The sequence below is a fragment of the Nicotiana sylvestris genome, chromosome 3 (assembly GCF_000393655.2).
Source record: "Nicotiana sylvestris chromosome 3, ASM39365v2, whole genome shotgun sequence".
In the NCBI taxonomy this organism is placed as follows: domain Eukaryota; kingdom Viridiplantae; phylum Streptophyta; class Magnoliopsida; order Solanales; family Solanaceae; genus Nicotiana; species Nicotiana sylvestris.
This window is the reverse complement of record NC_091059.1, coordinates 89,067,851-89,095,587: the sequence shown is the minus strand read 5'-3', so window position 1 is coordinate 89,095,587 and position 27,737 is coordinate 89,067,851. Positions and strand designations below refer to the sequence as shown.

General features: G+C 41.6%; 1 protein-coding gene across 1 annotated transcript in view; it reads right to left on the bottom strand.

The window, feature by feature from the left end:
- Positions 1-25,667, bottom strand: part of LOC104243718 (serine/threonine-protein kinase BSK1-like) — a 36,301-nt gene extending 10,634 nt beyond the window's left edge. The window contains 1 exon segment of the mRNA XM_070170873.1: positions 25,464-25,667. The gene's annotated coding sequence lies outside the window, so the exon portion shown is untranslated.
- Positions 25,668-27,737: the final 2,070 nt, after the last annotated feature.

Below are 27,737 nucleotides of genomic sequence, written 5' to 3'. Positions count from 1 at the left end.
AAGCAGCTCAAGAACAAAGCAGGAACTAGGAAGAGGCTGAGAATGAACTCAGAGATGTGCTTAATGAGATCATACATAGTGGAAGGAGACCTGAGAGAGGTAAATCTGTGACTTATAGTGGAGGTGAGCTTTATTCCCCCAATGACAAACTCTTTGATTTTGGTGACCTGGCTTCTCCTAGTTCTAATGGGGTTAATAACTCTGCTGTACCTGTTAGTGTTGTTGTATCTGTTGGTTCATCAATTGTTGATAGCCCCCTCCTAAATTACCAAGCTACTGTGAACTCTCCTTCAGCTTCACAGACTCCACGGCCCTTTCTAAATGTTAATCCTCCACCATAAACTCATATTGTCAAAACACCCTATCTACAACCCACTCTATTTCAAAGCCACATCCCTCACCACATCCAAACCCTACCTCCTAGAACCTTGTTCCAACCATAACCCTTTACTCATCCAAATAACCCAAGTATGTAGCTCAATCTTAGATGCAGGGAGCACCCCTGGGTGTACCAACTTTGATCAATACTTACAACACATACACTCAGTTACCTATCTATTATAACCAGGTCACACACATCACACCCACATTATACCATCAAGTACCATATGGACCCACTACTTATTCACACCAAAATGCACCAGCTCCTAATCAATATCAGACCCCCCAATATAATCACACTGCTCCTCTACCCAACATACCTTTTACCAAGTATCATAAGGTGGAATTTCTCAAGTTTAATGGGGAGGATCTCAGGACATGGTTATACAAAGTGGAGCAATTTTTTGGGGATGAAGACATCACAATCCAGCAGAAAATGAAGTTGGTATCTATGCATTTTGAAGGAGATGCCTTGTAGTGACATCTAGGATATATAAGGAGTAGAGGGCAAATGCCACTTCCAACCTGGGAAGAATATTTATGGGCTCTTTGTGATAGCTTTGGAGCTAAGTACTCTGATCCTATGACTGAACTGATAAACGTGAAGCATACATGATCAGTGAAGGATTATCAGAGGGCATTTGTTAGTGTGATGACCAGAATTAACTTATCCACTTATCATGACATCAGTATCTTCTTGAACAATTCGAAACCTGAACTCAACAATGATGTTAAGGTAGGGAATCCAAGTAGATAACTTCAAGCATACTACTTAGCCAGATTACAAGAGGCTAACTTTGCTGTCCAAAGCAAGGCCATCAAGGGCTCTTCTGCAACTCACTTAGTGTTCAGGGGTGCACCAAATCAATGAACTAGTGAAGTAGTTAAAGAAAATGCAGCTAGATTCAAGATGCATGTTACTGCAACCTTTGACAACAACAGAAGAAGGAGACTAACTCCAGCTGAAATGGGTGAGAAAAGAGCTCAAGGCTTGTGTCTGTGATGATCCCTTTACACCAGGGCATAAGTGTAAGGCAAAGAGGTAAATTTACTGTCTGAAACTAGAAACTAAGGTTCTGAATGCAGCTAAAGAACCAACTGTAGAAGAAGAGGAGACTGGAGAACAAGAATTAGTGGAAGACCTTATAGAAAATTGTGAAATTTTACTTCAAGTTTTAAATGGAGCTAGATGATATAGGACTCTCAGAATCCAAGGGTTCGCTGAACAGAAGCCTATCCATGTCCTAATTGACTGTGGGTCCACACAAAATTTCATCAATAAAGAAGCTATACAAAGGATTGGTTGCAAAATTAATCAAATCAGCCCCCAAGATATTTCTGTAGCAGGTGGGAGGATAACTCAATCATTAGAATGGAGCAAAAACTTCACATGGATGATGCATGGGGTGGTGTTCCAAGATGACTTCCTGGTACTCCCTGTAGGAAGCTGTGATGTGGTGTTAGGCATACAATGGCTGTGCAAATTTGGGGACATTCAGGTTAACTTTAAGAAACTCTTTATGAAGTTCATGTACCAAGACAAGATGGTAACACTGAAGTGATCTGTTCCTTCCTTTAAGACTGTCGATACCAAGGCACTAAACAAAATTTCAGTGAAAGAGTATGTGCAGGAGGATCCATGGAGGGTGATAAACTACAGCTCAAAGAAAAAAAAAACTAAGGAGATTCAACAGTTACTTGGAGAGTTCAGAGTTCTCTTTAAGGAACCAAGGCAGTTACCTCCCTCTAGAGGGGTGTTTGAGCACCACATTCCTCTACTGGAAAGCAGCACCCCTGTGAATTCTATTCTTTACAGGTACTCTCCTACACAAAAGGATGTAATAGAAGAAATGGTGCAGGAAATGCAGAACCAGGGTATAATTCAATATAGCTTCAGCTCATATGCTTCCCCTGCTAGTGGGGAAGAAGGATAGCTCTTGGAGATTATGTGTAGACTATAGAGCTCTAAACAAGGTGACTATCAAAGATAAGTTCCCAATTACAATAATTGAGGAACTACTAAATTAGCTAGGAGGATCCAAGGTTTACTCTAAGATAGACTTGAGAGCGGGATACCATCAAATTAGGATGGCCACACCTGATGTACACAAAACAACGTTCAAGACTCACTCAGGGTATTATGAGTACTTAGCGATACATTTTGGACTAACTAATGCACCCTCCACCTTTCAGGAATTGAACCACATCTTCCAAAAATACCTGAGAAAATTCATTATGGTATTTTTAAGGATATTCTTATTTTCAATCAAAAACTAGAGGAGAATGTACAACATCTTAGGATCACTTTTGATCTATTAGTTCAGCATCAATTATTTACAAAGAAAGCTGATGTGTTTTTGTAGCTGAGAGGATTGAGTACCTAAGACACTATATTTCTGCTGAAGAGGTAGCCACAGACCTAAAAAAGGTGGAAGTTGTACAATCATGGCCAATACCTGCTAACCTCAAACAGTTGAGAGGATTCCTAGGTTTGGCAGGGTACTATATGAGGTTTATAAGGGTTATGTTATCATTACTAAACCTCTTATTGATCTGTTAAAGAAAGATAATTTCAGTTGGTCTAGCAAGGCTACTAGGGCCTTTGAGGAGCTCAAAAAGGCTTTGACATCTGCCCTAGTACTGATGCTACCTGATTTCTCTCTACCCTTTATAGTAGAGAGAGATGCCTGCAATCTAGGAATTGGACCAGTTCTAATGCAAAATGGACAACCTATTGCCTATCTTAGTAAAGGGTTATCTCCTCAACATCAAGCACTCTCAGTATATGACAAAGAGCTAATGGATCTAATCATGGCAGTGAATAAGTGGGCTCAGTACCTAACTAGGAGACCTTTTACAGTAAAAACTGATCAAAAGGCCCTCAAATTCCTTCTTGAACAAAAGCTGCACACGTCATCTCAGTTGAAGTGGATAACTAAGCTTATGCAATATGACTTTGCCATTGAATACAAGAAGGGAAAAGATAACAAAGTGGAAGATGCATTATCAAGGCTCCTAGTAGCAGAATTTGTTGACCCTAATCAGGCAGAGTTCGGAATAGATGAAGAACTACTCAAATTGATCCAAGGCTTGAAGGAGAATTGAGAAGCAAAAATGCAGGGATATTCCTTCTTACATGAGCAACTTAGAAGAAATGGGAAATTAGTGGTAGGACCAGATGAACAATTAAGAAAGGACATTATGCAATTGTGACATGATTCAACTACTGGTGGGCACTCTGGCATTGAACAAACTTATAGAAGAATATCTTCCCTTTTCTACTAGAAGGGAATGTGGAAAGATGTGAACACATATGTTAAAGGTTGTGTTATTTACCAGAAACATAAGTATGATAGATATCCTTATCCAGGGCTACTGCAACCCCTCAATTTACCTACAATAGCATGCATTAGCATAAGTATGAACTTTATAGAAGGCTTACCCAAGTCTAAGGGGAAAACAGTAATATGAGTACTGGTAGATAGGCTGACCAAATATGCTCATTTTTTGGGCTTATCTCATCCTTATTTAGCCACTGATGTGGCTACCGATGTGGCTAAGTTATTTATGGAGTAGGTCTACAAGCTTCATGGTATGTCTGAAGATATTATAAGTAATAGGGATCCTATTTTTACAAGCAAGATTTGGCAGGAGTTATTTTCTGTGTATGGAGTCACTCTCAGCACCTCCACAACTTATCATCCACAAACAGGTGGACAGACAGAGGTGATAAACAAGTACTTAGAAACATACTTGAGGTCTTCCTGTTCTGACTCCCAAACAGACTGGTTTTCTTACTTGTCAAATGATGAGTGGTGGTATAACACCACTTTTCACTCTTCTATTCAGACCACTCCTTATGAAGCATTATATGGTCAGCCTCCCCCTTGGCACCTGCCTTATATAGCTGGAGATTATGCTGTTGAGGAAGTAGACAGGAGGACCAGGGAATTCAAATTTCATCTACTAAAGTATCATCTACAGAGGGCTCAACAAAGGATGACTATGCAGGCCAATAAGCACAAATCAGATAGACGATTCAAGGAATGAGATTGGGTCTACCTTAAGATCCAGCCTTACCGACATATAACCTTATGTGAAACTCATTTTTCTAAGTTGTTAGCCAAATACTATGAACCTTATCAGATACTATAGAGGGTTGGACCAGCCTCTTACAAATTGTCTCTTCCACCACAACTGCTACTACACCCAACATTTCATGTTTCTCAGCTATAACCATGCCACAACCTACCTACACACATATCCTATCCCCCAGTACTAGATATTTTTAGCTCTTATTGTTCACACCTTCAGAAGAATTTGGACAGACGTATGATACAAAAGGGAAATAAGGCAGTTGCCCAAGAGTTAGTGCAATGGGATCAGTTGACACCTGAACAAGCTACATGGGAAGATTACTAGTCCATGAAGATCAGGTTTCCTTCTTTTCTTCCTTGAGGACAAGGAAGACTTCAATAGGAGAGATTGATAACTAGGGATTATGATGCATTTTACACTCCTTCTTACTTGGGTTTTGATTAGAAATATGTACAAAATAGTCCCAAAGGCTTACATATTGTACTTGATTGTAGGGTTTGGTCAACAAGGTGACAATTCGTCAAAACCAGCTCAAAAAGGAGTGAAACATGCACAAGTACCAAGAACAAGTCCAAGCACAGTGTAACAGAACCAATGCAGCCGCACTCCATTCTGTGCGGTCCGCAAAGAGGAGGTTCAGAGAGGTGCTCAATTCAGACATTCTAGCAATGCGGCCGCAAAGCATATCATGTGGACCGCATTGGCTGCATTGCGGCCGCACTCGATTTTGTGCGGTCCGCAAAGCTAGAGTTCAGAGAGTTGCTAATTTTGGGGATCATAGCCAATGCAATCCGCGGTCCTTTTTGTGCGGGCCGCAATAGAAGCCACCGCAGCTGTGGAGCATTTTGTGCGGCCCATGGTGGCTAAGTTCAGAGAGCAGAAGTTTAAGCCAAGGAGCCTCAATGCGGCCGCACTCGATTTTGTGCGGACCGCACTACCCCGCAGGGGTATTTTTGTACAAAAAATTCGGACCAGTATAAATAGTTTCTTTTCTCATTTTTAGGTCATGAGTTGTAATTTTATGCAGAGCTGCGCTTGTGAACAGTGTCCCTTTACTAGTTTGAGTAATTTTACAATATTTCATCATTGAATCTTCAAATTTTAGCTTGTAATTAAATATATGGGTTTTTCTTCATCTATTTCTTTGTCTTCTTCTATTATCATGAGTAGCTAGACCCATTATCTAGGGTTATGGCTCAACCCTAGTGTGGGTATTTGATGGGTCTTGTATTTTAAGGCTTGAATGTCTATGGGTGTTTGATATTTAGACTAATTTATGGTTTTAATGTTGGATTAGTGGTTGCAAACACTAATTTATGCCTATTTGACTTGGGCTCTTTTTGAGAAAGAGAGCCTAAGTCTAGGAAAATTAATCCAACAAGAAATTGGGGCGTATTCAAGAGATTGATAGACCCAATTAAAGGGTTAAACCTAGAGATAGTAATACCCGACTTGAACCTCTATTGCTTGCACAAATTATCATACCCAATTAGTCTTGAGAAAGTCAATTAGGGCAAAATCACTCAAACTACCGAGAGGTATAGAGTGAGAAGTATCGTGCAATGGTTATATCGTAATCCCCAAATATGACAACCTAGCCTTAGACTCGAGAACCCGTCAAGTGTCCACCTAGGAGAAAGTCACTTCCCTAGTGCCTTTTAACTATTTAGACAACCTTCAAATATCTTACTCTTAGCTTAACTTAGCTTAATTTAGCATCTTCGTAGTATAAATTTAGAAGTAATATCAAAACCAATTATGATTAGAAGTGCAATTAGGAACAATTATGCATCTCTAATTTAGATAGAAACTCAATTCCCATTTCTAGCTCCCTGTGGAAATCGATCCCGACCTTCTCTGGTAAAAGCTGTTTCGACCACTCTCACTACTTTGTAGTGGTGCAGGGTTGGCTTCGACCACTTTTTGGCGCCGTTGTCGGGGAGCTAATGGTTTTGGCTATCTATCTAAATGGTTTGGGTATTTTTCTTCTTTCTTTCTGTGTTACTAATTTGTGTGTGTCACAACTTCATGTACAAAATGGCAGCAAACTTAAACAATGCGCCTCTTGGAGATCTTCCACCGGGGGAGGAGATAGATGACAATGTTGATGATGAGGTCCATATTGTGCCTCAAGGACAAAGGAGAGGCCTCCAGGCCAATGATAATATTTCAGACCCTCCCCCACCACCTCCAAGAGTGGCTCCTCGAGTGCTTCACAACCAAGGCTATGCAAGTGAAATTGTCCCACCCCAGATCCGGGCGGGCAATTTTCAAATTACCAATGTGATGCTGATATTGCTGGAGCAGCGTGGGTATTTCACGGGCGCTGCCAATCAGAATGCTTACAAACATCTCAAGGGTTTCGTGGATACCTGTTGGGGGATCAAGCAAACTAATGTGTCCAAGGATGCACTTCGGTTGAGACTCTTCCCTTTCTCACTTAGAGGGAAGGCATTGGATTGGCTTGAGCGACTTCCCAACCATTCCATCATTACTTGGGATGAGTTGGCGGATAAGTTCATTGCAAAGTTTTTTCACCGGGGCACATGGCAGCATTGAGAGATGAGATCTTAGCCTTCAAGCAGGAGCCTACCGAACCATTACATGAGATTTGGGAGCGCTATAGAACAATGGTAAAGGAATGCCCCAACAATGATATGACTGAGGCGATGATCCAACAGACTTTCTACCGGGGCATTAACACAACAAACCAGTGCATAGTGAACCAACTTGCTGGGGGTAACTTCATGAAGCTGTCATATGATGAGGCTTGTGACATTCTTGACGAGATGGCTGACACGTCCTCCGCTTGGCAAAGTAGAGTCAATGTGCCACAGGGTGACCCCACAGTTACTCACTTACATAAAAAGCTACATGACCATGGGCATGCTATAGCGGAGCTGACAACTACAATGAATCAGCTAGCAAAGGCACAGTTGCAACAAGTTCAAAATCCGCGCCAAGTGAATGTTATGGAGGATGTCAACATGCTAGTGAACAAAAGAAGACAAAGAGATCAACAGAACCAAGGGAGTTCGGATCAATTTGACAATGATTGTGGTGGATTCCAAGATGATGGTTATGATGGGCAGAATGAAGAGGTACAATACGTGAACAATTATCAAGGCCAAAGGGGCAATTCTTCCAACCAACAACAACGAAGACCCCAAGGCAATTGGGGCAATCAACAACAACAAGGGAACAATAATGGGGGGAACAACAACCGAAGTTCCAATTGGGGCAATCAGAACAATAATCAGAACAATCAGGGTAATTGGAATGGCAACAACAACAAATGGGGTGGTAACAACAATTAGGGAGGTTGGAACAATGGCAATCAAGGAAATCGGGGGCAAGGCTTTCAAAGGCCCCCAATGTACCAACAATTGAACAATTCACCCCCATTTCCATCCCAAGGTCCTAGTTCCTCCAACAACAAAATGGGGAGAATTGAAATGATGTTTGAACAGATGATGAAAAAGAATGCGAACTCTGATGCTCAGTTGTCTTCCCACAATACTTCAATTAGAAACTTGGAGGTTCAATTAGGCCAAATCTCACAATCCTTGAATACTCTCCCTAAGGGGGCACTACCAAGTGATACGATAGTTAATCCGAAGGGTGGGAACAATCATGTTATGGCGGTAACTACAAGAAGTGGGAGAGGCGGTAATGTGAATGCCTCCAAACAAAAGCAAATTTTGAGTGATGAAGTTGAGTTGCGAGAAGATGAAATTTCTTTGGTGGTTGAAAATGTAATTGATGACAATGTGAATGAAGAAGTGAGGATTGATATTCAAGATGTCGAGGTGGACACTCAGAATGATGTGAACCCGTCTAGGGAACACATAATAGACATGCCGGAGCTGGTTGTGCCTAAAGCCAAGGCTCCTTTGCCAAGGCCACCTCCACCTTATCCTCAAAGGCTCACAAAGCAGAAAAATAAGAATCAGTTTAAAAAGTTCATTGACATGATGAAGAGCTTATACATTAATGTGCATTTGGTGGAGGCTCTTGAACAAATGTCGGGCTATGCTAAATTCATGAAGGAGTTGGTAAGAGAGAAAAGATCCATGGATTGTGAAACTATCAAGATGACCCACCAAGTTAGTGCAATAGTGCATTCAATGGCCCTGAAGCTTGAAGATCCTGGTGCTTTCACCATTCCTTGCACCATTGGGAGTCCGGACTTTGCTAAGGCTCTATGTGATTTGGGGGCAAGTATCAATTTGATGCCCTACTCAGTTTTCAAGACTTTGGGTATTGGGAAATCGAGGCCGACTTCCATGAGATTGCAAATGGCGAATAGAACTATGAAGAGACCATTGGGTATTATTGATGATGTTTTTGTCCGGATGGACAAATTTATCTTGCCAGCTGATTTTGTGATCTTGGATTGTGAGGTAGATTATGAAGTTCCAATCATATTGGGAAGACCTTTCTTTGCTACTGGGAAGGCCTTAGTTGAAGTGGAAGCAGGGGAACTCACCTTTCGGGTATGTGATGAGAAAGTGGTCTTTCATGTGTGCAAGTCAATGAAACAACCCAACAGTTCTGAGGTGTGCTCTTTTGTAGACCTTGTCACAGTAGTAATAGTTGATGATGCTAGCGCAATGATCAATGTGGAGGACCCTCTCGAGGCCGTATTGTTGAATCTTGATGTAAATGATGATGAAGGCCGAGTGGAGTGTGTGAATGCTTTACATGGAATGGGCTCATACTCTTATGAGCCTAGGAAACTATCTTTGGACCTTGAGAATATGAAGACTCCACCAACAAAACCTTCAATTGAGAAACCTCTAGTGTTGGAGTTGAAGCCGTTTCCTCCACACCTCAGGTATGAGTTCTTAGGCCCTAGTTCTACTTTGTCAGTTATTCTTTCCTCTTGTCTTACTAACATGCAGGTTGATGCCACATTGGCGGTGCTTCAAAAGCGGAAAAAGGCAATTGGATGGACTTTAGCTGATATTCGGGGGATAAGCCCCGCATTCTGTATGCACAAGATTATTCTGGAAGATGATGCAAAACCCTCATTGGAACATCAAAGGAGGTTGAACGAGGCAATGCAAGAAGTTATGAAAAAGAGGTGATCAAGTAGTTGGATGCCGGGGTTGTGTACCCCATCTCTGATAGCTCTTGGACTTCGTCGGTGCAATGTGTGCCGAAGAAGGGTGACATGACCGTGGTTGCAAATTTGCACAATGGGTGTTAGCGGAAACGTAAAAGAAAGAACACAAGATTTAACGTGGTTCGGATCAAAATAATCCTACGTCCACCAGAGAACAATTGCCCTTTTAATATTAACAAAGGAAGGGGAGATTTCCCAATTACACTTAAGAGAATTTCTCTCTTAACTCTCTACTCACTACAATGTATTGTATTATTTTGGGATGATTTCTACAAGTGAAGGAGTGCATCTATTTATAGAGGTAAAGACCTCCTCTTGATGTCATTGGTGACATCAAACTACCTCCTCTTGATGTCATGGGTGACATCAAAGGAGGAAGCTTCCTCCTAGCATCCACACCAACTCTTTCCACCAACTCTTCCAATTGGCATGCCATTGTTGACTAAACATAAACCAACATTTTCAGCATGCCATTGTTAACTAAACATAAACCAACATTTTCAATCTCCACCTTGGTTTGCGTTTCGAGCGTGTGAACAACTCTGGCCAAAACTTCTAAGCTTACTGGGCAACCCCGTTGTAAGAAACAAGAAGAATCAAACCATTGTTGAACATACCACCTCCACCTAGCAACTGTTCTCTTCGGAGTTGCATCAGTTGATGCACACCCCCGCCAAGTCCTTGCAGTGTGCAAACTTAGCGAGCGGGACTATCTTGGTCAACATGTCTGCAGCATTATCGTCTGTGATAACCTTCACGACCTTGATAGTTCCCTCATCAATAACATCTCGAATAAAATGAAATCTGACATCAATGTGTTTAGTGCGCTCATGAAATCTCTGATTTTTCATTAGATGAATAGCACTCTGACTATCACATCTAAGAGTTGATTCCAGCTGAACCAAACTCAATTCCGCTACTAAACTTTTCAACCAGATAGCTTCCTTTACCGCCTCCGCTGCTGCCATGTATTCTGCTTCTGTCGTAGACAAAGCGACAATCGACTGCAAAGTCGACTTCCAACTGACGGCACTGCCAACGAGGGTAAAGATGTATCCAGTTGTGGACCTTCTTCTGTCAAGATCTCCTGCATAGTCAGAATCCACATAACCGAGAATTGAAATACCTGTACCACTTTTTCGAAAGGTAAGACCAACACCAGAAGCTCCTTTGAGATATCTCAATATCCACTTGACAGCTTCCCAATGCCTCTTTCCTGGGTTGGACATGTATCTACTTACCACACTTACAGATTGAGCAATATCTGGACGTGTGCATACCATAGCATACATAATACTACCAACTGCACTGGCATAAGGAATCTTTGACATATGCTCCACCTCATCCTCGGACTGAGGCATTTGTGACTCTGAAAGTTTAAAATGAGGAGCTAATGGTGTACTTACAGGCTTGCACGTTTGCATATTGAATCTCTCGAGAACCCTTTCAATATACCTCTTCTGAGAAAGATGTACAACATCGTCTTCTCTTGAAATCTCCATACCAAGGATTTTCTTTGCAGCTCCTAAATCCTTCATGTCAAATTCCTTACTCAATAGTTTCTTCAAAGCATTTATCTCTGTAATGTTGTTAGCAGCAATAAGCATATCATCAACATACAACAGTAAATAAATCATTGAGTTACCAGACATCTTCTTGTGATACACACAACTATCAAATGCACTCCTTGAGAATTCATGTGTAGTCATGAATGCATCAAACCTCTTGTACCACTGTCTAGGGGATTGCTTCAAACCATACAAAGACTTCTTTAGTTGGCATACGTGATCTTCTTTTCCCTCAGCTAGGAAACCTTCAGGTTGATCCATATAGATTGTCTCTTCTAGATCACCGTGTAAGAAAGCAGTTTTGACATCAAGCTGTTGAAGCTCCAAGTCAAATTGTGCAACCAATGCTAGTAGCACGCGAATTGAGCTATGCTTCACGACCGGAGAGAAAATCTCATTGTAGTCAATTCCCTCCTTTTGGCTGAAACCTTTTGCAACCAATCTCGCCTTGAACCTAGCATCTTCCACTTCAGGAATTCCCTCTTTCTTTCGGTAGACCCACTTGCATCCAACTGTCCTCTTCCCCTTTTGTCTTTTCACTAAGACCCATGTCTGATTCTTGTGAAGAGACTCCATCTCTTCAGTCATGGCTAACCGCCATTGTGCGGCATCCTTGCAAGAAGTTGCTTCAATATACGAGGAGGGCTCCAGATCTTTAATCTCTTCTTGTGCAGCTACGAACGCATATGCAATCAAGTTTGCTTGATTTATAAGGCGTTCCGGTTCTCGTGTCTGCCTCTTCTCCCTCCCCTTCGCAATTGTGTATGGTTCATTGACAGCAAGTTCTTCAACGCCTACATCTTCTGACTCATCTTTAACCTGAGTCTCTTGATCCTTTTCCTTGGCAAGCTCCACCGGAAGCTCCACCTGCTCGTTGTTCTTGTTTCCTGAAAACTCCACGGAAACTTTACGGGGATCAAGTATAGAGGATTCATCGAAGGTGACATCTCTACTAACTATAAATTTGAGTAAAGACAAACACCAAAGTTTGTACCCTTTTACTCCATCCACATACCCTACGAATATGGCCTTCTTAGCCCTTGGTTCAAGCTTTCCTTCATTAACGTGATAATAAGCTGGACACCCAAATACTCGTAAGTATGAATAGTTAGAGGGTTCACCTGACCATACCTCATTCGGAGTCTTAAAGTCAATTGCCGATGCTGGAGATCGATTGACAATATGAGCAGCAGTGTGAACTGCTTCAGCCCAAAATACTTTGGACATTTTGGCTTGTAGGAGCATACAACGAGCCTTTTCAAGAAGAGTTCTGTTCATTCTCTCGGCAACTCCATTCTGCTGTGGGGTATGCCTGACAGTCCTATGTCTTGAGATCCCATGAACCTTGCAGAATTCATTAAACTCTTCATTGCAAAACTCCAAGCCATTGTCTGTGCGAAGATACTTGATTTTCCGCTCCATTTGATTTTCAACCAAAATCTTCCACTCTTTAAATGCTTCAAAAGCATCACTTTTTGCCTTCAAAAAATACACCCAAACCTTTCGTGAGAAATCATCAATAAAAATGAGAAGATACCTCTTTCCGCCCTTCGATGGAAGTTTAGAAGGACCCCATAAATCTGAATGGATGTAGTCTAGCACTCCTCTTGTCTTGTGTTTGCCAGTGCTGAAGCTGACCTTCTTCTGCTTCCCTAGAACGCAGTGCTCACAGAAGTCAAGCGTGCTTGATCTTCTCACCTTCCAAAAGTTTACGATTGCTCAACATCTCCAGTCCACGTGCGCTCATATGACCCAGTCTCATGTGCCATAGTCTTGCCTTGTCATCATTAGATAACTGCACTGTAGATGCATTTGCAGAGCCAACAATGGTGCTTCCGGCCAATGTGTAAAGGCCGTTCTCCAGCTTGCCTTTCAGCATGACTAAAGAACCTTTAGTCACCTTCATAGTTCCTGCTTCGCTCATGTACCTGTAGCCTTGTTCATCCAGAGTACCCAAGGAGATCAAATTCTTCTTCAGATCAGGAACATGACGGACTTGTGTAATAGTCCTCACGATTCCATCATGGCAGCGAACCCGAACTGAGCCAATGCCAACTATTGCACAAGTTGCATTATTGCCCATTACTACGGTTCCTCCACTTTTCTCGTAGCTGCTAAACCAGTCTTTTCGGAACGTCATATGCAGAGTACAAGCAGAGTCTAACACCCATTTGTTTTCATAACTACTATTATTATTACACGATGTTGTTAGTACATAATCATTATCAAAATTATGTACCTGTTCAACTGTAGATGCACTCGCCTTTTCCTTGGACTTTGACATTGGGCAATCTCGTTCAAAGTGCCCCTTCTTGCCACAACCCCAACACTCTGTATTCTTCTTGTTCACACGAGACTTTGATCTGTGCTTTGATTTGGTCTTTCCCTGTTGGCTAGTCCGGCCTCTTACAAAGAGGCCACTTGCCTGGTCATCTCTATCTCCTTCAATGTGCCTCCGCACATCACTAGAGTTAAGTGTCTGCCGCACTTGCTCAAGCTTGATAGGCTCCTTGCTATACATCATTGAATTCTCAATATCACGATATCCTGAAGTCAATGAAAATAGCAAAGCACATGCAAGCGTCTCCTCTTCCCTTTTAATTCCTGCAATCTGTAAGTCCATGACAAGTTTATTAAACGCATCTAAATGATCTTGTAACGAAGTACCTGACCCCATCTTAAATGTGTGAAGACGTCGTTGTAACAACATTCTTGTTGTCACTGATCGGTCTTGGTATAGCCCTTCTAGCTTTTCCCACAACTGTTTGGCCGTCTCTTCGGTACCCGTACTCACTTCACAAAGCACGTTAGGTGCAAGGGATAGTTGGATTGCACTCAATGCATCCCCTTCAATCTTCTCCTTGTCGGGAGCTGATATATCCGTAGGATACTTTCCGTCAATAGCATGGATTGAACCTTCCCTCCGCAGTAACGCCATCATCTGGATCTTCCAGATATTGAAGTTGTTGCGTCCATTGAATCTATCAATTTCAAACTTCATGGAACTCATATTTGCTTGTTCTTTCTCCTTGGATCGTTAAAGAATCTTGTCGCTCTGATACCAATTGTTAGCGGAAACGTAAAAAAAAGAACACAAGATTTAACGTGGTTCGGATCAAAATAATCCTACGTCCACCAGAGAACAATTGCCCTTTTAATATTAACAAAGGAAGGGAGATTTCCCAATTACACTTAAGAGAATTTCTCTCTTAACTCTCTACTCACTACAATGTATTGTATTATTTTGGGATGATATCTACAAGTGAAGGAGTGCATCTATTTATAGAGGTAAAGACCTCCTCTTGATGTCATTGGTGACATCAAACTACCTCCTCTTGATGTCATGGGTGACATCAAAGGAGGAAGCTTCTCCTAGCATCCACACCAACTCTTTCCACCAACTCTTCCAATTGGTATGTCATTGTTGACTAAACATAAACCAACATTTTCAGCATGCCATTGTTAACTAAACATAAACCAACATTTTCAATGGATTTATTCCTACCAGGACCGTCACCGGTTGGAGGGTATGCATGAACTACCGCAAGTTGAATAAAGTGACCCGCAAGGATCACTTTCCATTGTCTTTTCTTGATCAGATGTTAAATCGACTTGTTGGGCGTGCCTTCTGCTGTTTCTTGGATGGGTATTCTGTTTACAACCAAATCTTGATTGCCCCGGAAGATCAGGAGAAGACCACATTCATTTGTCCATATGGCACCTTTGCCTTTTCTCGAATACCTTTTGGGTTGTGTAATACACCGGCTATATTTCAGCGGTGTATGATGGCCATTTTCACCGATATGGTGGAAGATATCTTGGAGATGTTCATAGACGACTTTAGTGTTGTAGGTGATTTATTTGAGGAATGTTTGAAAAATCGTGATAGAGTGTTGGCACGTTGTGAATAAACCAATCTTGCTCTTAATTGGGAAAAATGCCACTTCATGGTAGAAGATGGGATAGTTCTTGGGCATAAAATTTCAAAGCATGGTATAGAGGTAAACAAAACAAAAAGTGATGTTATTTTAAGGCTCCCTCTCCCTACCTCTGTCAAGGGAGTTTGAAATTTTCTTGGACATACGAGGTTCTACCGGAGATTTATCAAAGACTTTTCGAAGGTAGTGAATCCCTTATGCAAGTTATTGGAAAAAGATGCCAAGTCCGTGTTTGATGAGAGATGTATGCAAGTTTTTGAACTTCTCAAGCACAAGTTGACTATCACTCCTATTATTACCGCATCTAATTGGAGCTTGCCCTTTGAGCTCACGTGTGATGCAAGCGATATTGCGGTTGGGGCGGTTTTGGGTCAAAGAGTGAACAAAATGTTTCATCTGGTGTACTATGCGAGAAAGACAATGAATGATGTTCAAGTGAACTACATGGTGACTGAGAAAGAACTTTTGGCTATTGTGTTCGCAATAGAGAAATTTTGTCCATATCTTATGGGTGCCAAGGTCATAGTCCATACCGATCATGCGGCACTCCGGTAATTGATGACGAAGAAGGATTCCAAAGCTAGACTGATGCGATGGGTCTTGTTACTTCAAGAGTTTGATTTGGAGATTGTGGACCGGAAGGGTAGTGAAAACCAAGTGGCAGACCACTTGTCCCGCTTGAAGGAGGAGGGGAGGCCTCATGATAGCCTAGAGATCAATGATTCATTTTCCAACGAACAACTCCTTTCGGTGTCGGTAAATGGTATGCCATGGTTTGCGGACGTTGCTAATTTCCTTGTGACTGGTATAATCCCGTGTGAGCTCCCTTCTAACCAAAGGAAGAAGCTCAAACGGGATAGTTTGGATCTCTATTGGGATGAGCCGTACTTGTTCAAGATTTGCACGGATGGTGTGATCCGACAATGTCCCGGAGGAAGAGCAACTGAGTATCTTAGAGGCTTGTCATTCCTCTCCCTATAGTGGCCATCATGGCGGGGCGAGGACGACTTCCAAAGTTCTTAGTTGTGGGTTTTATTGGCCAACTTTGTACAAAGATGCAAGTAAACTTGTGAATAGGTGTGAAGAATGTCAAAGAGCGGGTGAAATTTCGAAGAAAGATGAGATGCCTCTCAATACCATCCTTGAAGTTGACATTTTTGATGTATGGGGCATTGATTTCATGGGCCTGTTTGTTAGCTCATGTGGGAACACGTACATTCTTGTGGTGGTTACTATGTTTCAAAGTGGGTTGAAGTCGTGGCTTTACCCAACAATGAGGCCCGGAGTGTTGTTGCATTTCTCAAGAAAAGCATTTTTACAAGGTTTGGCACTCTTCGTGCAATCATAAGTGATGGGGGGTCTCATTTTTGTAATAGAGCTTTTGATACTTTGCTTTCAAAGTATGGTGTCAACCACAAAGTTTCTACTCCTTATCATCCTCAAGCGAGTGGCCAAGTTGAAGTCTCAAACAGGGAAATCAAGAGTATATTGTCAAAGACGGTCAATGCAAATAGAACCGATTGGTCAAAGAAGTTGGATGATGATCTATGGGCTTATAGGACTGCTTACAAGACTCTGATTGGTATGTCTCTGTATCGGTTGGTGTTTGGGAAAGTTTGCCATATTCCAGTTGAGTTAGAGCACAAGGCCATGTGGGCTTTGAGGAAGCTGAATCTTGAATGGGATGTGGCAGCAAATCTTCGTGTGGAACAGCTTAATGAATTTGATGAATTCCGATTTCATGCCTACTCCAGTTCGTCCTTGTACAAGGACAAGATGAAGTACCTTCATGATAAATATGCTTGTGGCAAGGAGTTCAAATTGGGTGAATTGGTTCTCTTGTTCAACTCTCGGTTACGTTTGTTACCAGGAAAGCTTAAGTCAAAATGGAGTGGACCTTTTGAAGTGGTGTTTGTGACTCCGTTTGGTGCACTTTACTTGAAGAACAAAAATGGTGAGGTTTTCAGAGTGAATGGGCACAGGGTCAAGCACTACCTGGGCAAGATTGATGACAGTCACGTGGTGGCACTTCTTCATCTAAATTGATTTGATGGTAACATGCGTCGTGTCGCGACGTTAAATCAGGCGCTTCTTGGGAGGCAACCCATGTGTCTTTCTTTTTGTTTTTCTTTGATTCTCTTTGTAGTGTAGGATTTGTTTTTGGACTGACTGGTTGTGAGATGTTGTAGGATTGTGTTGATGCAGTGCAGGACCAAGTTGAAATATGATCACTCTCTGAAGTTTGCAATGCGGACCGCACTACATTTTGTGTGGCCGCAAAGGCCTTTGTGCGGGGGAAAGAAATCAATGCGGACCGCAGAGTGATTTGTAAAAGTGGCGAGTCTCTGAAGTTCTCCACCGCGACCGCATTGCATTTTGTGTGGTCCGCGGTGGACCACTACGGCCGCACTGGAATTCTTGCGGTCCGCAGTGGCCAATCTCCCAGTGCTTCATGTTTCTGAGCACCGCGGACCGCGGTGCCATTTTGTGTGGCCGCGGTAGGTAGGTGAGCTGGGGGCCAGGACCTTTTTCTATAAACAGGACCTGAGGCCCTCCATTTAAACTTTTCGATCTTTTTACTCTCAGAAACCTAAAAATTATTGTTCACTCTCTAAATTGCACGAATTCAACTGTTTAGTCTCGATTAATCATCAGTACATCTCATTTCTGGCAATTTTAATTCCTTTTTAGTTATTTAATTTTGCTATTTTCTTTTGATTTTCATTTTCTCGTAGTTTTTCATCTTTTCTTCCCGTTTTTCTTTTAATTTAGTAGCATAGATTAGTTAATCCTGTTTTAATTAGGAATAATTAGTTACAAAACTGAGGCAACACCTAGGGGATCATTAATAGGTGAAGATTTGGACTAAAAATGGACAAAACTTGAACCATAGGTTGGTGTTGTTGTTGGGCACTCACCGTGGACCGCGGTGGATTTTGTGCGGTCCGCAATACTATTTTGTGCGGACCGCGGTGGATTAAGTTCTGAAAGCTGACACTTGAGGACCGCGGCCGCAATGGATTTTGTGCAGTCCGCGGTGCCTCAATGCGGACCGCCAATGTATTTTGTGCGGTCCGCGGTGCAGATTTAGAGAGTGGGTAGTCTGAACCCCACCTCTGTGCGGACAACAATGGATTTTGTGCGGTCCGCGGTAGCCACTTTGCGGCCGCACCTTATTTTGTGCGGTCCGTATTCTGCAACTTTTGACTCTCTGTAACAATTTTCCTGCAATTCTGACTTTCATTGATCCTATTGATACTAACAAGGCTTAATTAAATATTCGTTGCAGACAATGGTGAAATGACGAGGCAAAGGTGGTAAACAATCAGGAAGAGGAAAGTCCTCCCGGGGTAGGGGACATGGAATAATAAGATTAACCCCGCAAGCCCGGCAAAATATCAAAAACATCAGAAGGCTCATAAAAGCTGCAGACAAAGCTATTGACCAATTAGGGAGTGAGTATGAGCCTTCCCGGGAGGCATCGTCAGGCTCCATGCCAAAGTATGTTCCTGACTGGCCGGAGAGGAATAGGTTGAGGGATACACCTCCAGTCTCTCCCACTGCCCAAGCATCAGTGCGCATATCTTCTGAGTCATCTGAGGGCTCAACTGCAGGTAGTGGCAATGAATATTCCACCTCTCCTACAGCTTCACTATTCGGGGAGGGGCCCGTAGAAGAAGAAGAGGAAGAAGTAGAAGGGGGTGAGCCCCAAGTAGGAGGGGTAGAGAGGACCAGAAGTCCGAAAGCACGGCAGGACCGGTTTCTTAGTGAGGTTACCTATCACAAGTTCAGAGAGTGGTGGCCCGAGAGGAAATTGATACCTGAGTGTAAATTTATCACCCGGGACCTTTTGCCTCACAACCCCAATGTGTTGAGCCAGTTCAGAGAGAGAGCTGGATGGGATTATTTCATAGGCTATGTGGAGGATGCCAATGAGCACTTGGTGAAGGAATTTTACACGAATGTTGCCCACATCAAAAAGGGCACCACAGTGACCAAAGTGCGGAATTTGAAGGTGAAATTTGATGGCAAGACAATAAATGATTACTTGGGCTTCCTGAAGGAGGATGAGTCATTGTATTTGGAGAAGATGGCATTGGGTAAGGCTACTCGTCCTTGGCTGGTAGAGTACCTGGCAATCCCAAGTACCACACCGAATTGGTTGGCTGTGGGAGTGAAGATTCTGATGCGGACATTGAACTTTGAAGCAAAAGGGTGGGAAACATTTGTGTAACAGGTTAGACCTCACCACCCACGACAACTCACTTCCTATCCACCGGGCTATATTGGTAGCATCAATCATGGCGGGGTACCCGATTAACATCGGGAATGTGATGTCCCGGGTAATTATCGGGTGGTGAACGAAGGTGATAGATCTTATCCCTTCCCCAACTTCCTGACCATGTACCTCGAGGACTTAGATGTGGAGAAGTGGAAATTTGATATGAAAGTGAAGGCGAAGGCACCATTCTCCTGGTACAGCCTATAGGGTGATGACAACCCTAAAAGCAAGCACTTTAAGGGCAAAGCCACTACTTCAACTGGCCAGTATGAAGAGCCAGTAGTGGTAGTGGCTCCTACTTAGCCTCTGTCCAGCACAACAGACATGACCCCAGGACCTTCTACTTCTTCAGCTCCAGAGATTCCATCATCCACTGCCTACCCCTTGACTGCCCGCAGCCTGAGCTAGACCCTCGCTAGCATCAATAACTGGATGCAGACAGCTACTTCTAAGTTGTCTGTACTATCTACTACGGTGGCAGCTCAATCAGCACCCCCTCCGCCATAGGTCCCACAGTCCGTTGAGGGCACTCTAAAGGAAATTCTGGACAACCATAAAAAGCTCATAAATGTTGTTGACTCTCATGGAAAGACATTGAAAGAGCTTGCTAGGGAGGCGAAGAAAATGAGAAAGACTCGGGCTTCAAAAGAGTCGGTGAAGGAGCTAAGGATAGAGGTAGAGAGGTTGAAGGCGGATCACCTGCCTTTAGATTTGTTATTACATGACCCGGCGCCAGCAGCCCAGCCCCAGCCAGAGCAGGAGTCAGAGAGGCCACCCAAGAGGAAGATGGTGATTCCCCGTTCTGACGATGCAGTCATACAGTTGGAGGACCCGCAGGGAGGTTCCTCCAGCCAGCCCCAGGACTCACTCCAGGTCCAGGCCCAGGTCCTAGTGGAGCCACAGATCACAGGGAGCCAGTCACAGGTTCCCGAGCAGACAGAGGACCCAGGGACCCAGACTCAGGATCTTATGCAGACGGAGGGCCCATAGGGAGTTTCTTTTTTCTCTTTCCTTATTTTGTGCTTATTTTGGTTAGTTGGCATTGAGGACAATGCCATCTTTCATTTGAGGGGGTAGCCCTATTTGGATATTTGGATGACTGTATATATGACAGTATTTTATGCTTGCTTTCTTTTTATCATCAGTATGTATATAATTTTATCATTTCATTGCATTTTTCATACTTTTTACTTTGGGTCTGTATATAAAGTTACGTTCTTATGTATATATTCATTCTCCCTATTGTATATTTGACTAAATCCCCTCTTGTACATATTCATTTCACTTTCCGCATTTTCCCTTTCTTAGCTTCTTATTTTATGTTCGTAACTTCTTGTTTTGAGTTTTTGCAATAAGCCTTTGGTTTTCTTAATGCCACGGTTCTTTTCAAAGGTGGAATTTGTGTGAACCGGGTGGCTCTTCCCGATGATGGATGGCATGACAACCTTCTTAAGGGTTTGAGTCTGTTTTTCTTTTTGCTTTTTAGTAGTTAGTTGGTAAGGGTGTCTCAAGCAAAGCTTCACTTGGACCTAACACATTTGCCTTTGATCAAATGCTCAAAAACAAATCGTTATATATAGGATGGTGAAAATTGTGACCTTGAAACTCTTGTGTTGGCCGATAATCATCAAGTGGTTTTTCGGGACCATTGTGTTGCTCAAATCTTAGCTAAGGTTGTTGTGGGCTCCCGACTCTGTGTCTTTAGCAATCCCATACCTTGTACGGTGAGAATTTGAATTGCAAGTCCAAGTCCCGAGCCATTGGTCTAGAACTTGCCCTGAATGTTTGTCTAAGCGAAATCCTAAGTGTAATTTGACTTGAGACGTGATTATAGGCTCTCCTTGATCCGAATGATATCTTGAACACTTCCATAACCTACCAATGATAAAATCCCTAGTCAATCTTTTTGAGTCATAGACCTTTTTCTTTCAAAAACCATGATACAAGCCTTTACCCGTTCTAAAATACCCTCTCTTGGCACCCAATCTTTCCTTAGCACAGGGCAAAAACATAAGTTTGGGAGAGAGACGAGGAATGCAACAAAGTGGAAAAATGTACAAAATGAAGAAAAGGAAAGGCAATGAAAAAGGAAGAAAATCAAAAAGACAAAAAGAATGTTCAATGTAGAAAAGAATGAAGGGATTCAATAAAAGTAAAGAAATAAAAGGTGTGGAAAGTAGAGAAAAGGAGAAAAAGATTTGAAATGAATAAGAAAGAGTGACAGTTTGTCTCTCTAACCCCTTAGAAAGAAGTTAAATGACTTAAAAAGTCAAGAGAATATGTGCCAAAATGAAGCAAAACAAGTGCTAAAGGGAAAATGGAACCTACTTAGACCAAACATTTCCTACCCTGAACCAAAAGCCTTCACTATGTCTCCACAAAAGCCCTATATGATCTTGAGTTGAACGAAGCTTACATTAGTGGTGACTCACATAAGGGCAAGCTTATGGTACTTAGAGCCGGACTTGTGACTTTTCTTTGAGGGAGATGAGTGTATTCCCATTTACCTCGTTCTGAGTGCTACAATCCTAAAGGTGAAGTTTGCTTAGGGAGAGTTGAGGATGTGTGAGTTTGGGTTCCACAATGACCAAAGTAATAGAAAGAGTTTCTTTGATGTGTTGAGTCAACTCTTGATGCTCTTGTGTCGCACTAAATCCATGGTGCTTAAAAGAGTGAGTGTTGTTAATGATTTATTTGAATCGAGGGAAATTGTTAGTCCTAATTGATGCTAGATGAGGTCACTTTAGGTCAGCTGAATTTTCTTGGGTTTACTCTTAAGGGGTGAGTCTTATTTTGTTTGCTTGAAGACAAGCAAAAGCTTAAGTTTGGGGGAGTTGATAACTAGGGATTATGATGCATTTTACACTCTTTCTTACTTGAGTTTTGATTAGAAATATGTACAAAATAGTCTCAAAGGCTTACATGGTGTACTTGATTGCAGGGTTTGGTCAACAAGGTGACAATTCGTCAAAACCAACTCAAAAAGAAGTGAAACATGCACAAGTACTAAGAACAAGTCCAAGCACAGTGTAATAGAACCAATGCGGCTACACTTCATTCTGTGCGGTCCACAAAGAGGAGGTTCAGAGAGGTGCTCAATTCAGACATTCAAGCAATGCGGCTGCAAAGCATTTCATGCGGACCGCATTGGCTTCATTGCGGCCGCACTCGTTTTTGTGTGGTTCGCAAAGCTGGAGTTCAGAGAGTTTCTAATTTTAGGGATCATAGCCAATGCGATCCCCGGTCCTTTTTGTGCGGACCGCAATAGAAGCCACCGCGACCGCGGAGCATTTTGTGCGGCCTGCGGTGGCCAAGTTCAGAGAGCAGAAGTTTAAGCCAAGGAGCCTCAGTGCGGCCGCACTCGATTTTGTGCGGACCGCACTACTTCGTAGGGGTATTTTTGTCCAAAAAATTCGGACTAGTATAGATAGTTTCTTTTCCCATTTTTTGGTCATGAGTTGTAATTTTAAGCAGAGCTGCGCTCGTGAATAGTGTCCTTTTACTATTTTGAGTAATTTTACAATAGTTTCATCATTGAACCTTCAAATTTTAGCTTGTAATTAAATATTATGGGTTTTTCTTTATCTATTTCTTTGTTTTCTTCTATTATCATGAGTAGCTAGACCCATTAGCTAGGGTTGTGGCTCAACCCTAGTATGGGTATTTGATGGGTCTTGTGTTTTAAGGCTTGAATGCCTATGAGTGTTTGATATTTGGACTAATTTATGGTTTTAATGTTGGATTAGTGGTTGCAAACACTAATTTATGCCTATTTGACTTGGGCTCTTCTTGAGAAAGAGAGCCCAAATCTAGGAAAATTAGTCCAACAAGAAATTGGGGCGTATTCAAGAGATTGATAGCCCCAATTAAAGGGTTAAACCTAGAGATAGTAACACCCGACTTGAATCTCTATTGCTTGCACAAATTATCATACCCAATTGGTCTTGAGAAAGTCAATTAGAGCAAAATCACTCAAACTACCGAGAGGTATAGAGTGAGAAGTATCATGCAATGGTTATATCGTAATCTTCAAATATGACAACCTAGCCTTAGACTCGAGAACCCGTCAAGTATCCATCTAGGAGAAAGTCACTTCCCTAGTGCCTTTTAACTATTTAGACAACCTTCAAATATCTTACTCTTAGCTTAATTTAGCATCTTCGTAGTATAAATTTAGAAGTAATATCAAAACCAATTATGATTAGAAGTGCAATTAGGAACAATTACGCATCTCTAGTTTAGATAGAAACTCAATTCCCATTTCTAGCTCCCTGTGGAAATCGATCCCCACCTTCTCGGGTAAAAGCTGCTTCGACCACTCTCGCTACTTTGTAGTGGTGCAGGGTTGGCTTAGATCAGAGATCTGATACGAAGTAGAGAAATGAGAGGCTTCAGGAGTTGTACGTAGAGCTTAAATAGAAAAACCTAGTCGTTAAGATAGTTAGTTGTCAAAATAGAAGTTAAGTCTTGAGATATACATTTTAGTCCCCCTTAAGTGAGATATATAGTTAGCAGTAATTACACATTGGCCCAAATTATATTTTTTATATATGTAGTCCCACCAGATATAGAAATAATTATCCTCTTTCTCTTATATATTGTACTAGGCTTTCCTTTTTGTATTATGAATTGAAACACTTTTATCTTTTTGCCCTAGTTTCCTTATTTCTTCTTCGCAGCTTTTAGTTTACTTTACTTTACTGTTCCATTGCCTTTTTTGTGTTTCCTTCTCCACTTTGTAACACTTCCATTTGTCACACCTCCTTTTTCACTACACCCCCGGAGGAGAGTATATAGGGAAGTTTTTTCCAACTTAAAGTGACAATCGAAACGGGATTATTTGATTAAAAATTCAGAGTCGCCACTTGGGATAATTTATGGTGTCCCAAGTCACCGGTTTTAAATCCCGAATCGAGGAAAGATTGACTCTGTATTACAGTCCGCGAACACAAAAATCCGGGTAAGTAATTCTGTTAACCCGGGAGAAGGTGTTAGGCATTCACGAATTCCGTGGTTCTAGCACAGTCGCTCAACTGTTACAATTGGCCTATTATCTGATTTTAGTACATGTTTTAGCCTATGGTTTGATTTTAACTTTATAGCCGCTTTTATTCATTTTTAGGAAGATTGCAACGTCATTTAAAATATGTCTTGAATCATGTCACATAAATGCACCCGTAGTCCGCAACACATTTTATATAACATTGTTGAGATTTGGATTTGGGTCACATAAATGCGCACCCGAGTTTAGGAAGGTAATTTAAATTACGCACCCAAAGCAACTACACCCTTTTCAAGTTTGCGAGAGTCATGGAAAATTCAACTAAATGACATACATCGATTTCTAAAGGATTAAAATTAATTAAGCGAGGGCCATGAGTTTTGGAATTTTATTTGGCATGACACGCCTCAAATTATTCCAAAGAGCTTTACTCAACTAAAACAAACTACGGATGTTCAAGATTGTCTCCTAAAAGCATTATCAATTAATTGATTCCAATGCATTGAACCCATAGCCCGAACCAATTGTGTTCACCCAGCAATGCTATATTTCACTTTAAATCTAATTCCATACCTTGCTTTAGTAAACAAACATTAATCAACTATTAACAACATGAAGAAAATAAAGCAACACCATAATCTTATATGGTCACTTCAAGAAGATCTGTAGGCCTACAAGGTCAATAACAATGAAAAGAAAATTAGAAAGTGGACGAAATACTAACTCTTAAAGCGGCTTAGTCTGGGGCTATTAAACATATGCACTCTAACCCACCTAAAGGCTCGTCTTTCTTTTAAATAAAAACCCCAAAAAAATTAATTTAATTAAACAAGAGCTACGCGGTACCTTCCACGCAAGAGCAAAAGCAAAAACCAATTCAAACAAATACTCATTCGAACATCAACAGGAATAAATCAAGGAATTAAAATGCAGAAGAAAGTTTAGAATTGGACCTTTAACTGAGTAGAACTTTTCATATATAAATAAACAACCTCTAAACCAAGCTTCAGTACAGCTATAACAACTTGTATAGAAGAGCGAAGCAGAAACTTGGAGCTAAACGTACGAAAATCTCGAACCCAGACCGGAGCTCGAATGGCGGCAACGGAAACTTGAACACCTGAATGTGACCTCTCTTCTTGAAATGGAGAGTAAGCGTTAGCTTCCTTTGGAAATGAATGTGAAAGCCCTTTTTCTTTTAGGGAGATGACTGTTCGTTCTTTTGCTCTTTGGAATGAAGCTGGAGTGCTTTTTGGGTCTAGGTTCTTAGGTCAATTCTTTATTTTTTGGTTTTTCCTTTGATCTCTCAAGAAGCTAAACTTTTTTATTCTCTTTTTTATTCTCTTTTTGGCTGATATATTTAGGGGTTAGCTCTCAGTTGTGCTGAAGAAGAATCAAGAACGGTAGGGTCTGTCCATTTTTGTGTCAAGCGGCGCTGATTTTTTTTTCCGTCTCAGGCGTTATTTTTGTGTGTTTATTTTAGTCGGCATTAGGCATTACCCTTATTATATATAATACATCTAACTCTAAATGTGTATTTTTGTGTTAATTGTTCCTAGGTTCTTAGGGTCTTTTTATTTATTTTTATTCCAAAGAAGAGCCTAGAAGGATCCCTAGGATTAGCTTAATGGGTATTGGGTATTGGGCCTTTATAACTAGCTATACTTAAAATTAGCTTAATTAACTAAAAAAAAATATCAAAAATATTAATTAGCTCTACTTAAATAAAAATAATTATTAAAAATAAGACTAATCATTAAAACAAACTATTTTTTTGGTATTTTTTCAAGATTAAAAATGACTACAAAACATTAATAAACATTTTTTTTTGTAATTTTCATTTTGTTGTAATAAAATAAAGTAAAAGAGTCAAAATTAGTTGAAATAACGATATTAGGCCTAAATTAAATATTTACGTGCTAAATATGAAAAATCTTGGGGAGGGTCAAAAATTAAATGTCTACAGCTGCCCCTCTTTGACCGGAAATGCGAAGAGTTTTCGGACAAAGAACGACTAGATAGGTTTTTTTACCCGACCCTTTTTTAAGGAGACCAAAATTAAGAGAAAAGGGAATGTGACCGAGCCCTGGTATCTGAGCTGCCTTCATATCCTTGGCTATAAAGGAATCAGGCCACATGTAGTTCAGAAGTGAGTGAGATGATGGAGTATGCCGAGGTGGAGAGCCGGTTGAGGTGCCGTTCCGCCGAGGTTCCGGTCCGCGGTCCTGATGTTACATCAAAAATCAAAACATGAAAAAGACTAGCTAAGCCTATCAAGTACGAGTTACAAGATTCCTATCTATAAGTCTTCTGATGTTTGATCTTGAGTCTTGAATGGTTCTTCATGCAGACTTTGAATTTGAACTTTGACGATTGTTAGTTGCAGGTGCTAGCTCATTTTTCTTCAGCTTTTCGGATCAAAACCGGGCATGTAGTATTTGTGACCTCGGTCATGTCTTGTGCAGCCCACATCTTTCATCAACTTCTGTATTTGGATTACCTTCTTTCCATTCTCTTTTTTTCCTTATTGTGACTAACTTCTGTTGATCACCTCGGACTGTTGACTCGCATTCTTGCCACGAGCTTCTTTTGTTGCTGACTTGAATTGTATTCTGAGATGTTTTCCCTTATTCTCCAAGTGGACACCTGACTGCTGAACTTGAACCGTATTCCCTTGCTCTCCAGGTTGGCGCCTGATTGCCAAAACTTCAACTGTATTCCCTTGTTCTCTAGATGGGCGCCTAATTGCCAAAACTTGAACTGTATTTCCTTGCTCTGCAGGTGGGCGCCTGATTACCAAACTTGAACTGCATTCCCTTGCTCTCTAGGTGGGCGCCTGATTACCAAACTTGAACTGCATTCTCGTGCTCTCCAGGTGGACGCCTAATTGTCAAAACTTTAACTGTATTCCCGTGCTCTCCAGGTGGGCGCCTGATTGCCGAACTTGAACTGTATTCCCGTGCTCTCCAGGTAGGCGCCTGATTACCAAACTTGAATTGTATTCCCGCGCTCTCCAGGTGGGCGCCTGATTGCCAAAACTTTAATTATATTCCCGTGCTCTTCAGGTGGGCGCCTGATTGCCAAAACATTAACTGTATTCCCGTGCTCTCCAGGTGGGCGCCTGATTGCCGAAACTTGAACTGTATTCCCTTGTTTTCCAGGTGGGTGCCTGATTTCCAACACTTTAACTGTATTCCCGTGATCTCCAGGTGGGCGCCTGATTGCCAAAACTTGAACTGTATTCACGTGCTCTCCAAGTGGGCGCCTGATTGCTGAACTTGAATTGTATTCCCGTGTTCTCCAGATGGGCACCTGATTGCCAAAACTTGAACTGTATTCC